The 12,217-nt window shown below is 46.4% G+C and overlaps 2 long non-coding RNA genes across 8 annotated transcripts in view; one reads left to right on the top strand and one right to left on the bottom strand.

The window, feature by feature from the left end:
* Window positions 1-2,829: 2,829 nt before the first annotated feature.
* The window catches only part of LOC111245267 (uncharacterized), a 28,583-nt gene continuing 19,195 nt past the window's right edge, over window positions 2,830-12,217 (bottom strand). Inside the window, exons 2-5 of one of the 6 annotated variants that reach the window (XR_015322330.1) lie at window positions 10,753-11,721; window positions 8,510-10,533; window positions 7,461-7,566; window positions 2,833-3,409 (exon numbers count right to left, since the gene is read on the bottom strand). This is a non-coding gene — a long non-coding RNA (uncharacterized LOC111245267). Of the gene's footprint in view, window positions 3,410-7,244; window positions 10,534-10,752; window positions 11,722-12,217 lie in introns of those variants that run through there. The other 5 variants (XR_015322327.1, XR_015322328.1, XR_015322331.1 and 2 more) reach the window with 5 other exon arrangements.
* Window positions 3,921-12,217, top strand: part of LOC147757276 (uncharacterized) — a 52,266-nt gene continuing 43,969 nt past the window's right edge. The window contains exons 1-2 of one of the 2 annotated variants that reach the window (XR_015322332.1): window positions 4,166-4,307; window positions 4,979-7,145. This is a non-coding gene — a long non-coding RNA (uncharacterized LOC147757276). Of the gene's footprint in view, window positions 4,308-4,978; window positions 7,146-12,217 lie in introns of those variants that run through there. The other variant, XR_015322333.1, reaches the window with a different exon arrangement.

The raw sequence follows: 12,217 nt of genomic DNA, 5'->3' as shown, positions 1-12,217 counted from the left end.
CAACTTTACGTGGGTTGCTCTAGCCAGCAGTGCTGTTTGGAGTTTGTGTATTGACCAGTAAAGCCGGGTGAGCTTTGTTACCGGGCGACGCCTCATTCGTCATCCTTCTATTTCCGGTCGAACAGGTGCCGACAGGCTTCGTTCTAAGCTCTTTCGCTGCAGCGACGTAGTCGCGACCTGTTGTATTTCTGATAGACTGCTGATCATCGGGGTAGCATCGCGTGGGTGCTACGATAAGCACAGCAAACCCATGGAACTAAAAGGGGAGAGCGAGAGAAGGTCAGGAGAGAGAGAGAGAGAGAGAGAGATTCGGATAGATTTAGATATGTAGGTACAAAGCGACCGGCATTTTAGCTTGATCATATTTGCTCGAGGCGATATCTGCAATGTATTGCCATGCAGCTGCAGGCCAACTGCCTATAAACCACCCTTCCCTTCAGACTTTTTTAATGAGTCCACTTGCTGTGCAAGGGTCAAGCGAGAGGAACCCAGGAGGAAGAGAATCGGCGATTTTGATGATGCAAAACGCAACCCCATATGTACCCCATCCCCCCCCCCCCCCCTGACCTCCAGTGCCCCGATGTCTCACTGCCGACGATTGATGATGATGATCACGGGGCGGCGCGGGACGATGACAGCATGAAGGGATGGTTTTAGCTAAGAGGGACGAGAGTAATGTTTTCTCTTCTGCTGGGTGCACCTGATTGAGATGACGACTAGCAGGGTGACATGGGGAAAATAGTAGTACGGGCAACGGAAGGTATACAGGCAGTCCTGTTTGTCTAGTTATGGGATACGCAGGAGGAGAGTGTGACCGCCCAGCGCGCAAATTCAGAGCACAGAGCTCACCAAGTCATCCAGCAAGCAACGTATGCCATTTAGTTTGTCACGCTCGGTGCGTTCTCGGAAAAAATGTCCCACCGCTATAGGGAAACTCATTAAGCCATGGAGTAATCATCGGTGGATGCGCCCCCGGCATCGAACGCAGCATCAACCTCTTTCAAACGATCAAGATGCAATTTATTTTGATGTGGTAGAGATAGATAAGATAGATTGTTGTTCTATCTGAGGTAAGTTCTAGCTCTAGGTATCATTGTACTACTATGTATATTACACGCTATCTAAACTAGAGTTATAAGTTAATCATCTGCAATTTCCTGCAACTTGAAAAAGAAACGTTTCTTTTGTATTATCATTTTGTAAGCGCTAAGTTGACAATAGCGATTTTCAAGATAATCTTTCGCGAACTTACGCTTGCTATGTCTTCCGAGAGTATGTATTAAGAGCGGGAGGACATTTTCTCATAAACCTTGAGATTTTCGTCCTGTATAACTACAATTGTTGTAAATATTCCTAATGCTTTAAGTGCACATATCTTTCTGGGGATTTCCTTCTGAAGTCTTTGAGAGTATTAATACTTATCAAAAATGCGAGTCGGAATTCAGCTAGGATTGTAGCAATGTTTCAACATTCGTGACCGCTAGTTATTTGCACATGATTAGATTGAACGCTTCTGTGCTTATATCCTGTTGAATCGATGTACAATAAGATTCGCCTGTGATCAAAACGCTGCAATGATCCTGTTAAATGTTTTACTCGTTGCCTGTCAAATGCCCAAAAGCATTGGACATAGCTTAACGCAACCAGGTTTTTAATTTGTATTTTTTATGACCTAACAGTGATCATATAAAATGCAAATTCTTTAACAACTGTATCTGCAGAACAAAGATAGCGAAGTCAGCATTTTTAAAATTTTACCTCGTGAAAGCTCAGATACTTATAACCTGCATGTTTTTGGCTCATAGAAAAGTAAGCGTCAGCTACTGGTTTTGAACATAGTGTGCGATGTTTCGGGTCTTCGTCGACTAATACATAACAGAATAATAACCCTTTCATTTTAAGGGGATATCGACAAAAAACAAAAAAAATAAACATACGAATAGGCGTTCCTTCTGCGTGTGCATGTCGAAAGCAGTTAATCTTGTAAAACCATTATTATCGCTTAGACAGATCTATTGAAGACCTCATTATATACTGTAGATAGATAAAAAATATGCTATCGGTAACAATAGAGATCTTATATGTATGTGTATATATATATATATATATATATATATATATAGGTTTTAAGAAGAAAAAGGTGTACAAAAGCAGCAATTGAACGAGTGCCTTCGAGGACCGAAGAGATCTCGTTCTAAAGACGAGCGTTCCTAGCAACGAGTGTTCGTCGTACAAAATTATCTTCAATATGTTAATTATTGCTTGTAGCTGAGTTACTTTTAAGTGACGTAGATTAATATGGCCGATTTCTCAATTGGAGACATCAGCCAATTCTTTGCTACAACAATTGATACCCAGTTTAGGTGATTTTTCTTTTCACCTTGAAAGATTCAGAAGAGATCAGCGACGTCTTTGCGTTATCGTTGTCTCTTTGAAACGCTACACACTTCTGTCGGGAACTTTGGCCTATGCCAAACCGACTAAATCAATTTAGTAGGACCGACTAAATTAAATTCACGCTTTTGGAATGATAGCACAGTAAAGTGTTTCCTCATAATTATAATATTCGTTTGATAGAGATCCAAAGTAAGCATGGTTAGTGAGCTATAGGTGGACAACGTCTCTGCCCTAGGACAGCTATCGATCTCATCGTAATACCGTTTTCTATTAATTAGAGCCTTTGAAAGGCGAAACAGGTGAAGATGAACACCGCTATTTAGAGCCTACTTTAGACTAGTTAGACATTTTGACTACAGCAAAAACCTATTAATTATAACGTGACATAAAAAAATAAAAGCACTCTATCTTCCAAGTGATAAAATATATGACAACATTTAAACTTACATATAAATTATATAAGAAAATATATAATTTGTAAGGTTATTATACAAAGCATATCTTTTATTCTTGATCTTTGAGACTTGATCGCCAACGCACATCTCCTTGCTGCCAGGATCGTTGCCAAAGAAGCTTACGGCTGCTTCTGCCACTACTGCCGCTGTTCTAAGTCTTTGCGTTCTTGTGTCTTTGTCGTTTTGTCTCATTCGACTTCTCTCGTCCCCTGAGTTTCGGTGGTCAATGTCGTGCGTGACTGCGCGTGCTGCTAGAAAGGGAAACGCAAGTCGGCAAACTCTTCAGCGGTTGGATCCATCCAGCGTCTGGCGATGATGATTGTGGTGCGGTTGCCACCCCTCGACCGCTATTCCTGCTACTCCTGCTGCTGCTGCTTCTGCAGAATCCGGGGAATTGGGTGCTGGCGCTTCCGAGGGTTAGAGGGGGACGGGCCTTTCCGGCGGGCTGAGAGGAAGCACCTCAGTGCGAGCGCACCTCATTGCTCTCGGCTCCGTCCTCGCGCTCCGTTTCGCTTCTGCTTAGGGTTTCTATTAGGGTGCTTGCAGAACATCTCCACCTATGCTCCGTCATTGCAACGTGTTCAGACAGAGAAACAATTTCAGAGCGAATATTTCTCAAAGAAAAGCGTTATAAAAATTCTCCGTAAAACTATATACTAAATACAGGTTAGTCATCGACTCCTTAATGTTACGCTTACATTATACCGATATGCTCTTTTAACCATATAACAGTGCACATGCTCAAATAAAAAAGCATTTTATAGACCAAATGGCGGTCAGTTACTTCGTCTGTCCGTTTAACAGTCGAGTGAATGTTCTTAGGAGAGAGTCTGCATAGGGTCAAAGCGCCCTCACTCGCCTCTCCTCAGGTGCTTTTCCTGTTCGCGAGTCCAGTCTTTCGTTCGCTTGTATGAAGCTCAATGAGACTCCTGAGTTTAGGAGTGGAAAGAGGACGGCTCTGGAGAGGGTTGTGAGAGGATGGGGATCAGATCGGGGAGAGATTGATGCTGCTTACTCCAACCTATAAAAGTCCACCTCACCGAGCAGTTTGCTTAGACTGCGGCTGGTACTGCCGAGCCAGTGTTCCACATCAAGGTCTCATGTGCCACAGTATCTCGAAACAAGCTTTTAAACGGCTCTCGAGTTCTTTTCAATGATACTTTGCATCATAACAACGACAGTCGACCGTGGTTGAACGCTGTTGTGCTGATTGCTTATTCCAATATATTGGTGCTTAGCCTATTCACGTACAAGGAGTCAGCTGTCGTCAACTCTAGTTTACAATGTTCTGTTCATGCGTCAAGTGCGTCGATCTACCATAGAATTGGCTAACGGTCATAATGACTATTTTGCTTGGATCACATCATAGTAGCGACAACAACAGCAATAACAACAACAGAGCGCCGAGATTGGCTGATGATAAGAGTGCCACGTGCAGAACAGGGGGTTTTCAAGGTGAGTGAAAAGTTCAGCTGTGTTTGTGTGCGTATGGGTGTGCCACAGCATGCAAATGGAACGAGCCATTTATATTGGTGTCCCATCAGAGCACGTTGTAACACGACGTTACGCACCGCAAACAGGACACTACGTATGATACAACGATAGGATGAAATCGGCTCTAGTGCTCACGGTCGCTGCTGCGGGTGCTCACTTGTTCTTAAGTTCGCGCGAACGTGTCGAACACAGAAAACGAACGTCCTTTCTTTCTATTCTGCTCGTTGTCAAAAATTCTACCGAGTTACTCGTCTGATCATAGCATAGATCACTATTATGAGCGCCGTTGCCACGGTCTGTGTGTGTGAGTGTGTGGATGTGTATATGTGTGCGTATTTTTGTCAAAAGGTTCTATCAGTCAATCTGTGCTGTTGTCAGCTAGCAGACCTAGCACAGGCAAAGACTCCCTTTCCTCTTCTCTGCTTCCATGCGCGATAGTGTCACAGGACGCCGACTGTTGTGGTAGGTGAGTGTAAAGAGCGATCCGGTGGGGGCGAAACGACCGGAAATTGTTACATTTATCTATTGATGTACAAACCACACTGAAAGCTGTTGCATCGTTGGATCTAGTATCGCCTGCTTATGTGCGCGTTCTCTGCTGTTTCTTTCGCTCGCTCTTCTTTTCCTTTTAGAAGCCACCAACGACGCCAGTTTCTTCCTTGTCTGCTGTCTGCCCTCGGGAACTCGAAAGAGAGGAAAGGATGGTGCCAGACATCGTTGGCATCGTGTCTCATCGCGCTCCTCACAGTAACAGAGACAAGGGGGTTGAGTGAGGGCAGCGAACATGTTTACTGGATATCCGCAGAACAACGGCAGCAGCTGCAATCGCGCCCTGCCCGTCGGGGGAGTGACGTGCTTCCTTTCCCCTTTCGGGAGCTCTCCCGCGACGATAAGAGTACTGTTGTTGCTGCTGCTTCTAGTACACCAGAGCAACGTCTGCGATCTTGTCACACGAGTGGGAGCTGCCTCATCAAGCAGCCCTTCGCCGTCTGCGGGCCCGACATCTCCCCCGTGCCCCAAAAGTCCCCTCGTAATAGCGTCACTGATGATGATAGCAGTGCCAGTAGGAGGGAAACTCGACGACGACAACAGACCGCTAAATCTGCATACCTCTCTGTTGGTTTGTCCATCCGTTTGTGTCGTTTTGTTTCTTCTCACTATTTTCTGCCGATCGCTTACCACCCGTTTGCCCCCGCTGCGCCTCTGCCGTCTTCGCTGCTGCCACTGCCATCCACAGCTGATGGTTTTTCCTAGGGGGACACAAACCACACCATAGAACCAAGCTCCATTTAGCTTCGTCTCGTATTGCTCACTGTATTGCTGTAGGAAGGCGGAGAAGGAGCAGAAAGAGATTTGCAGGACCTGCTTTAACCGCATGCAGCCGCAACTACAACCTACGAATCCATCTACCTGCGTTGTAACGCAACGCAAGTTGAATGGACCTTTTTCTTTGGGAGGAATGGCCTCTGCCCTTACCACATTCGCCCATCACTAGTACCTTCGCCTTTTACCCTGCTGCCGCTGTTCGTTGTCAAGTTGTATGACACAGCCGAGCGCTACGCCCTTGGCGTAGACAACAATCCTGGGTTAGTGACGCTCACCTCTATGGTAGAATGAAGCTAGCTGCTAAAAGAAGCATTGGCATACGACACCGGTAATAGTTGTGCGTAGTAACCATTGCAGTCAGAACACCAGTAATGAGCAGCTTGTGTAACAATCGTTTTGCAGAAATAACCTTAATGGCAGTGAGAGCGCAACGGCATCGGCGATAGAGGTAGTGACGCTACCGCTGATGATCGAATATCTGTGAGTTGGACCGCCGTCAGAACTTCCCCGCCGCGCTGCCATATGACATCGGCACCAGTACCACAAACGTGTCACGCCACTCACCGGCGGGCCGCCGCAGCGGCAGTAGTAGTATTGTTAGTAAGGCTAACCCCCTTCCTCGCGCAATATAACGGCGAGCATTCATTGAAATCTTACTCATTGGTGACAAATCCTTTTGTTGCACGGTTTATTTACTTGTGGATTTCTTCCGAACCTGCTGAGCTCTGAAACGCACCGAAATGGCTTTCTTCCTTCTCCCTAATCACCTAATCATTTCTCACCTTCCTTCCTAGGTTTTCAGCCAGCCCTTTGCGTCCCCCACCCATGAACAACAGACACGAGACGACACCGTTTTCAGAGGCAATCGAAGTTGTTTCGAAGCTCGTGTATAAAGGACGAATTGGCGGTATAAGACAACAGCAGCTCTGTTATGCTTAAAGGATCATAGTAGCTGTACTGGCAGCGGGAGGGGAAGCTGGCGTACGTGCGTCTGGCCTGCTAGCTAGCTGATTGTGGGTTTCTACTTGGGAATGTCTGTTTGTTATCCTGTATCCCTGTTGGTTTGAGTTTCAACGTGTGGCCCTCTAAGTGCATGTATTGCCCCTTCGCCTATTGGTATTTAGCCATCCTGTAGCTCTTTCGTGCTATTCGTATTGACAGCTTGGGCAGTCGGAGCTATCTCTTTTTGCTACAGTCGGCTAGCCTAACCTGAGCGACTCGGGCCTGACATTGTTTGAACGTCGAAGAGAAGTGGCCAAATCAAAGTCGGCCATGGCGATGTGATAAAAAGCGTCTCCGGGAAACCCACCGTCTGCATACCCGACTGACATGTTGGCTTGCAAGGAAGCTGGGCGCAAACTTATCGTCGGGGGCGACTTGCTTTTGCTCGAATTAGTCTTGGCCTGTCGGAGTTACTGCCTGTCTCGGCAGCCCAGCGTAGCTGTGGGTACCCTCAAGTCCTACACCCCCCCCCCCCCCCCCAAATCCACTAGATCTCTTAGTTCCTTTTGTTTTAGGATAGGTAATTCTCCAAATGGGCAAGCCATTTTGGGATAGGTAGTCTGAGAATAGGATCCTCTTACTCGGTCTAAATTAAATCTTCATTGCAGCTAGGTAGTGCAAGCAGTCTCGCTACAATGCGGTGACACTTTTTTTTGCATTTTCTCAACATGTCTGGCTCTGTATATGCCCCTTCAATCTGGTCGGCCTCACGTTTAAATCATGCGGCACCGCTAGTGCTATCGATGTCGACAAGAGTGACCACCTTTGTTGTTCCATATAGATTACCCGCTATCCTTGTTGGCGTTGATCCGATGGCAGCGGCAGCGTCTGGAGCGGCAGCCTTTGCTCGTTGCTTCATGTTTTTGTTTTTTTCCTCACCAGTCTTCATTACCTGTAAACCAAACGGATCTTTAACGTCGCCTAATATCTATTGCTAATGCTGCTCTTACAGCCATTACAAACCTATTATATATGCCCTTTCAAGGTTATAACTTTTTCAAGTTGCGGCTGTAGGTAATTTCGTTGATGTTGGTTCAGTAGAAGAATCGTCAGTAGTTTTTTTTTGCTAATCCTTGCATTCATAGAGAAATTATTGTGCTATTTATGTTCAGCGGCTTGATCGGTTACAGCCACTACGCGGTTTTTATTGAAAACTGCTGAAACATTCGATGTACAGTACGACTGTAGCTTTAGACGCCTAAAACTGGCCGTTATGGCACTACCACAGGCATCCAACGAGATTCACAGGCTTCACACAAGATTCGACCTACTGAACTGTTGTCCAATTTCTTGCCAGTAAACGTTTCTCACCAAGAATTTTTGTCATCCCAAATAGACGCACGTTTTGAAGGTTCTAATCTAGTGTCGACTAGCTCGATGCGGTGTCGCGACTTATCGAGCGATGCATCGCAGCTACAAGAACGACTTTCAAGCATCAGTCTCATAGCCAATGCATTATTATTTGGCGAATCTTATCGTTTTCCTGACGATTTTTTCTACCGATAGCGACTACAGGTAAACGCTGTTTTGTTAACAGTGGAGAATGTGTGTTTTTATTGACTACGTGTGTGCGTTTGTGTATATGTATGTTTTTAAGGGTATAAGACAGCACCTTAGCACCGGTTAGAAAATAGTATTAAGTAGCATAGAGGTCCAACAGTCCCTCGATGCATGGCGATGGTTGAAGGAAGATAAGAGTAGCAGCTTCTTCCACCTTCCCTGAACATGCCTTGATCCGCTCCTTTAGCCAGCATCAGCTCTTCTTCCCTTCATGCTCGCTATATTATAGAAAACTGAAAAGCAAAACGAGAGCAAAAACAAACTATGGGTTGTACCTCGCAAGCTCTTAACCATAGGCGTGAACCCCTCCGTGGGTTCTCACTGAAGGGCAGCAGCAGAAGAGGTTGTCAGAACGGTAGTAGCGGACCCTCTTGGACACGCACCTCCTGCATCCTAACAAGATATGGATCGCAGAAGTAGATGTGTTATCCGCTATAGCCTTTTAGCAGAGGCTGCGGCAAGGGCGTCAGCGTATCCACTTTCTTTCTGTGTTTAGTTCGTTGTTAGCTAATTCATTTCGCTTACTTGTCCCTTTTCATTTTTGCCCTCTTGCGCGCGTGCTCATTTGGTCTAACGTCCTTACGCTTAGTTGATGGTGAGAACAGCGGTTTCTAATCTGGCGTTCTCTGCGCGTCCTGGTCAGAAGCAAACGGTTTTTCTTACCATTTTACTCTATTTCTTGAGCAGGAACACAACTTTACACTCGTTTTCTCCCCTAGCACCCCCTTTTCTCTCGATGCCAGCAGCTGTTTGAGCCATTTCCTTTGCACAGTTCCCATCGTGTTTCTTCCAAATACTTGAGCCCGACGAAATCCATACACCCGGTGGCGATTGTGGCGGAAGCGGCACCGCTAGCGGCATTCCTACGATAACGCGTCGCTGTGTCGCTTTGGTAGTCCCCTGCACTTTACCATCCCTCTTCTGCTTTTGGCAAAGGCTGAACGAACGGAAGGGTGCAAGCGTGTTGCGAACGGGTGTGGCAATTACTACAGGAGATCTTCTATGACGAGCTATGTGACTAACGATAAGTAAGCGGGGAGAACGGCTAACGTTCTGGGGTTCTATGGACTACTTTTGGGCTGGTGGCAAGGACAAAGCAAGAAAGGTGACTGGGCCTTTTCGTTCCCCTATCTCCCTTACGCGTCCTCTACGACTACAACTACTGCTACTGCTTGCATTATACGCAAATAGAGCTAGGAGGACAGCGCCGAGCCGTGTCTTCGTGCCCCACTTTTGCGAACTCAACGTTGGTCGCAGTGGCGTTGGTTGTGGCGATGGCGGTGGCTGTCCCGGCCAGTGCTGGCATAACTAGGACCATCACGGTCGGTTCGAGTGTGTCTATTATGGACAATTAATCTGCAAATCTCATCAACACCTCACGAATCGAGGGGATAGCCAAATCGAGCAGCCCTCGAGCTGGCTGCCGCTGCCTCTCTGGCTTTCGGCCGCTAGTGGTGGCAGCAGCGCTAGTGGCGGCGCAGAGCTTCCGCGAAGGAAGCCCTCTTCATCACATGCCTGACGCCGGGCCTTCCTATTGCTTCAGCTGCTGCTACTACTACTGCTAGTCGCTCGGCACCTAGCTTGCTTGTTCCCTCACTTGCTAATTCACTAGTCACTCTCCCTTCAATTTCCTCATCAGGAAAAGCTATCTGCGACAGCAGAGAGAGAGAAAGAGAGAGGGGCGGCGGAGCGAGCACGACGCGAAGGGGATGGACGCAACCGGAGCAGCAAAGTTGGAAGTTTAGTGTAGTCAGTGAAGACAACGAGTCGAGTGGTAACCTGCTTCGAGAAGTCATAGCCGCAGTTGCCTACATCATCGTCTTCGTTTTTTTTCGCAGAAAAGCCACGAAGCACAAGACGGCCGAGAGGACCGGGCGAAGGGCAAAAATAGTATGACAAACAGAAATGATTCTAAGAAGGACCGAAAAAATCTGTGGAAAAGCAAACAGACCAAGAGGGAAAAAACGTTGTAGTGTCACTAAACATGCATTAATAAACATGTATAAACAAGAAAGAGGAAAAATGACAGTTTTTATCGCTGGATATGAACAGTCGCTTAGTCATTTTTTAGTGAGGACCAACCTCTTCTTCCAGCCGTGCTACAACTGCAAGAGGGGTGCTACGTAAAGGTCTAGCTACACACAGCCCCCCTACGACGGGATATCCCCAGGCATCACTACCAGTTAGGGATATCATCCACATACAGCCTTAAGCAGCTATCCGATCCAGGACAGACCTTAGCTGGTTGTTCGCGGATGTTATCTTGTACGCTATGCGCAGAAAAGCAGAGATGTGAGAACTGCAGGCGAAACAAGACGAATGTACGTAGAATAAAAGACTTAATAAGTTCGTTTGTTTGATGGGTCTAACTAGAGTTGCTCAGCTATGATTGCAGGTAATAAATGAATATCGGCTTCTGTGTTATTTCGTTCGTGCATAATTATCGGAGTCTTTTGTGATATCAGTATTTTAACTATGAACGCGCTGAATGTATATGATGTTTAGCAACGAATCTTACCTGGCGATGTCATTAAGATCCATTCCACTTGCTGAACCTCAATTCGAATTTTACGAGACGTCACCAAATTTTCCAAGAGGCTTTATTTGTCGGTTACGGGAGTTCCGCTGATGACGAACAGTTACTTACGATGCATGCTTATCCGCTCATCACTTTCTGTGTCCGTAAGTGAACCAAGTTAAGTTCGAAAACTTGCGCCAGTTTTTCTGCCGTTTGTCTACCTCTGTGTTTGTATGCAACGAAGTAAACCCTCGAAGTCGTCTTAGATAACGTTACAAAACCCAATTGGCAGAATGACCGCCAATCCTGTTGCCTGTCATTAGCTTCCTAACCTTGCTAGCTGTCTGCCTGCTTCTTTTTTTGCTCTCTGGTAGTGACGACTTGAGAAAGAGTATACGTCCTGCGTCTGATCAGCAGTGACCGGCTACTACTCGCTAAGACATCAACGACGACGAGTTAAGCCAAGTTCGAATCAAGATTATGCGCAGCTCGTTGCAGCTGTGTCGGTCGACGCTGACTTTTTAAACAGGAGGATGACAACGAAAGTGCTAAACTTCTGTCCATTCCGCCCTGCCCGTCGTCCTGGCCGCCACGACGAATGGAAGCCCCTCGCAGGCAAATGTGCAGGCGAAACAACGAATGGGCCTTGAGTCACGCTGGTGATGCTGGAGGTCCAACAAGTGAATGTTACTTGACCGGTACGTCACGCAGAGCACAGAGCAATTAATGTATGTAGATTGGAGCCCCTGAATGCCGCATCACATGCGTGGCCGCAGGCAGTGTGACCGTGCCTTTACTACTGCTGCGACTACCGCTGCCGCTGCTGCTGCAATAGTTCTTTGTAGGTAGTTGTTGCAAAAGCCATTTGTAGTAACTGTCGACTGTGCACGTGGAAGAGCAGCTCTTATATGAATATGAAACTCACGCTGGCCTTCAGAGCGGCGGCGGCGCCTGTAACAGCTGCGCTAACTACAAAGAATACACGATAGAGGCAGTTTAATACTTTCTAACTGTATTGGTAGCAACTAAAGCTCGTACAAGGGCGCAGCGCTCTACCCAGGCGTACACGGTACAGGGGTGCACAGATGAAGCCTCCTAAGCCCCCAAATCACTTGTGGTTCTACCTAGTAACCATCATTCATTTTATCGTGCTCACTACTACAATAAGCATTAGCAGCAACAGCAGAACGTTTCACGTGGGGAAATTTACTAATGGAACACATGCATGATTATACCAAAACAGCAGCTACTAAGGAATCTGTTAATTCTCAAATCTTATTCATGTTGTAAAGTATGCAGGAACAAAAAAATCACGCAGAGATAGAGAGGTGTTCGAAAAAAACCCAACAATTCCCTATAGAACAAACTACGACCCAACTGACAGCAGGCTTCTGTTCGTTGTTATATTATATTAAGCCTACGGACAGCCAGGACTCTTACGTTAGTCGAATGTGAGTTAGTTCAT

Source organism: Varroa destructor, unplaced genomic scaffold (genome assembly GCF_002443255.2).
Source record: "Varroa destructor unplaced genomic scaffold, Vdes_3.0 BEIS01000002.1, whole genome shotgun sequence".
Taxonomy (NCBI): domain Eukaryota; kingdom Metazoa; phylum Arthropoda; class Arachnida; order Mesostigmata; family Varroidae; genus Varroa; species Varroa destructor.
Note: the sequence above shows the minus strand (reverse complement) of the source record. Positions and strands in the feature narration are given on the sequence as shown.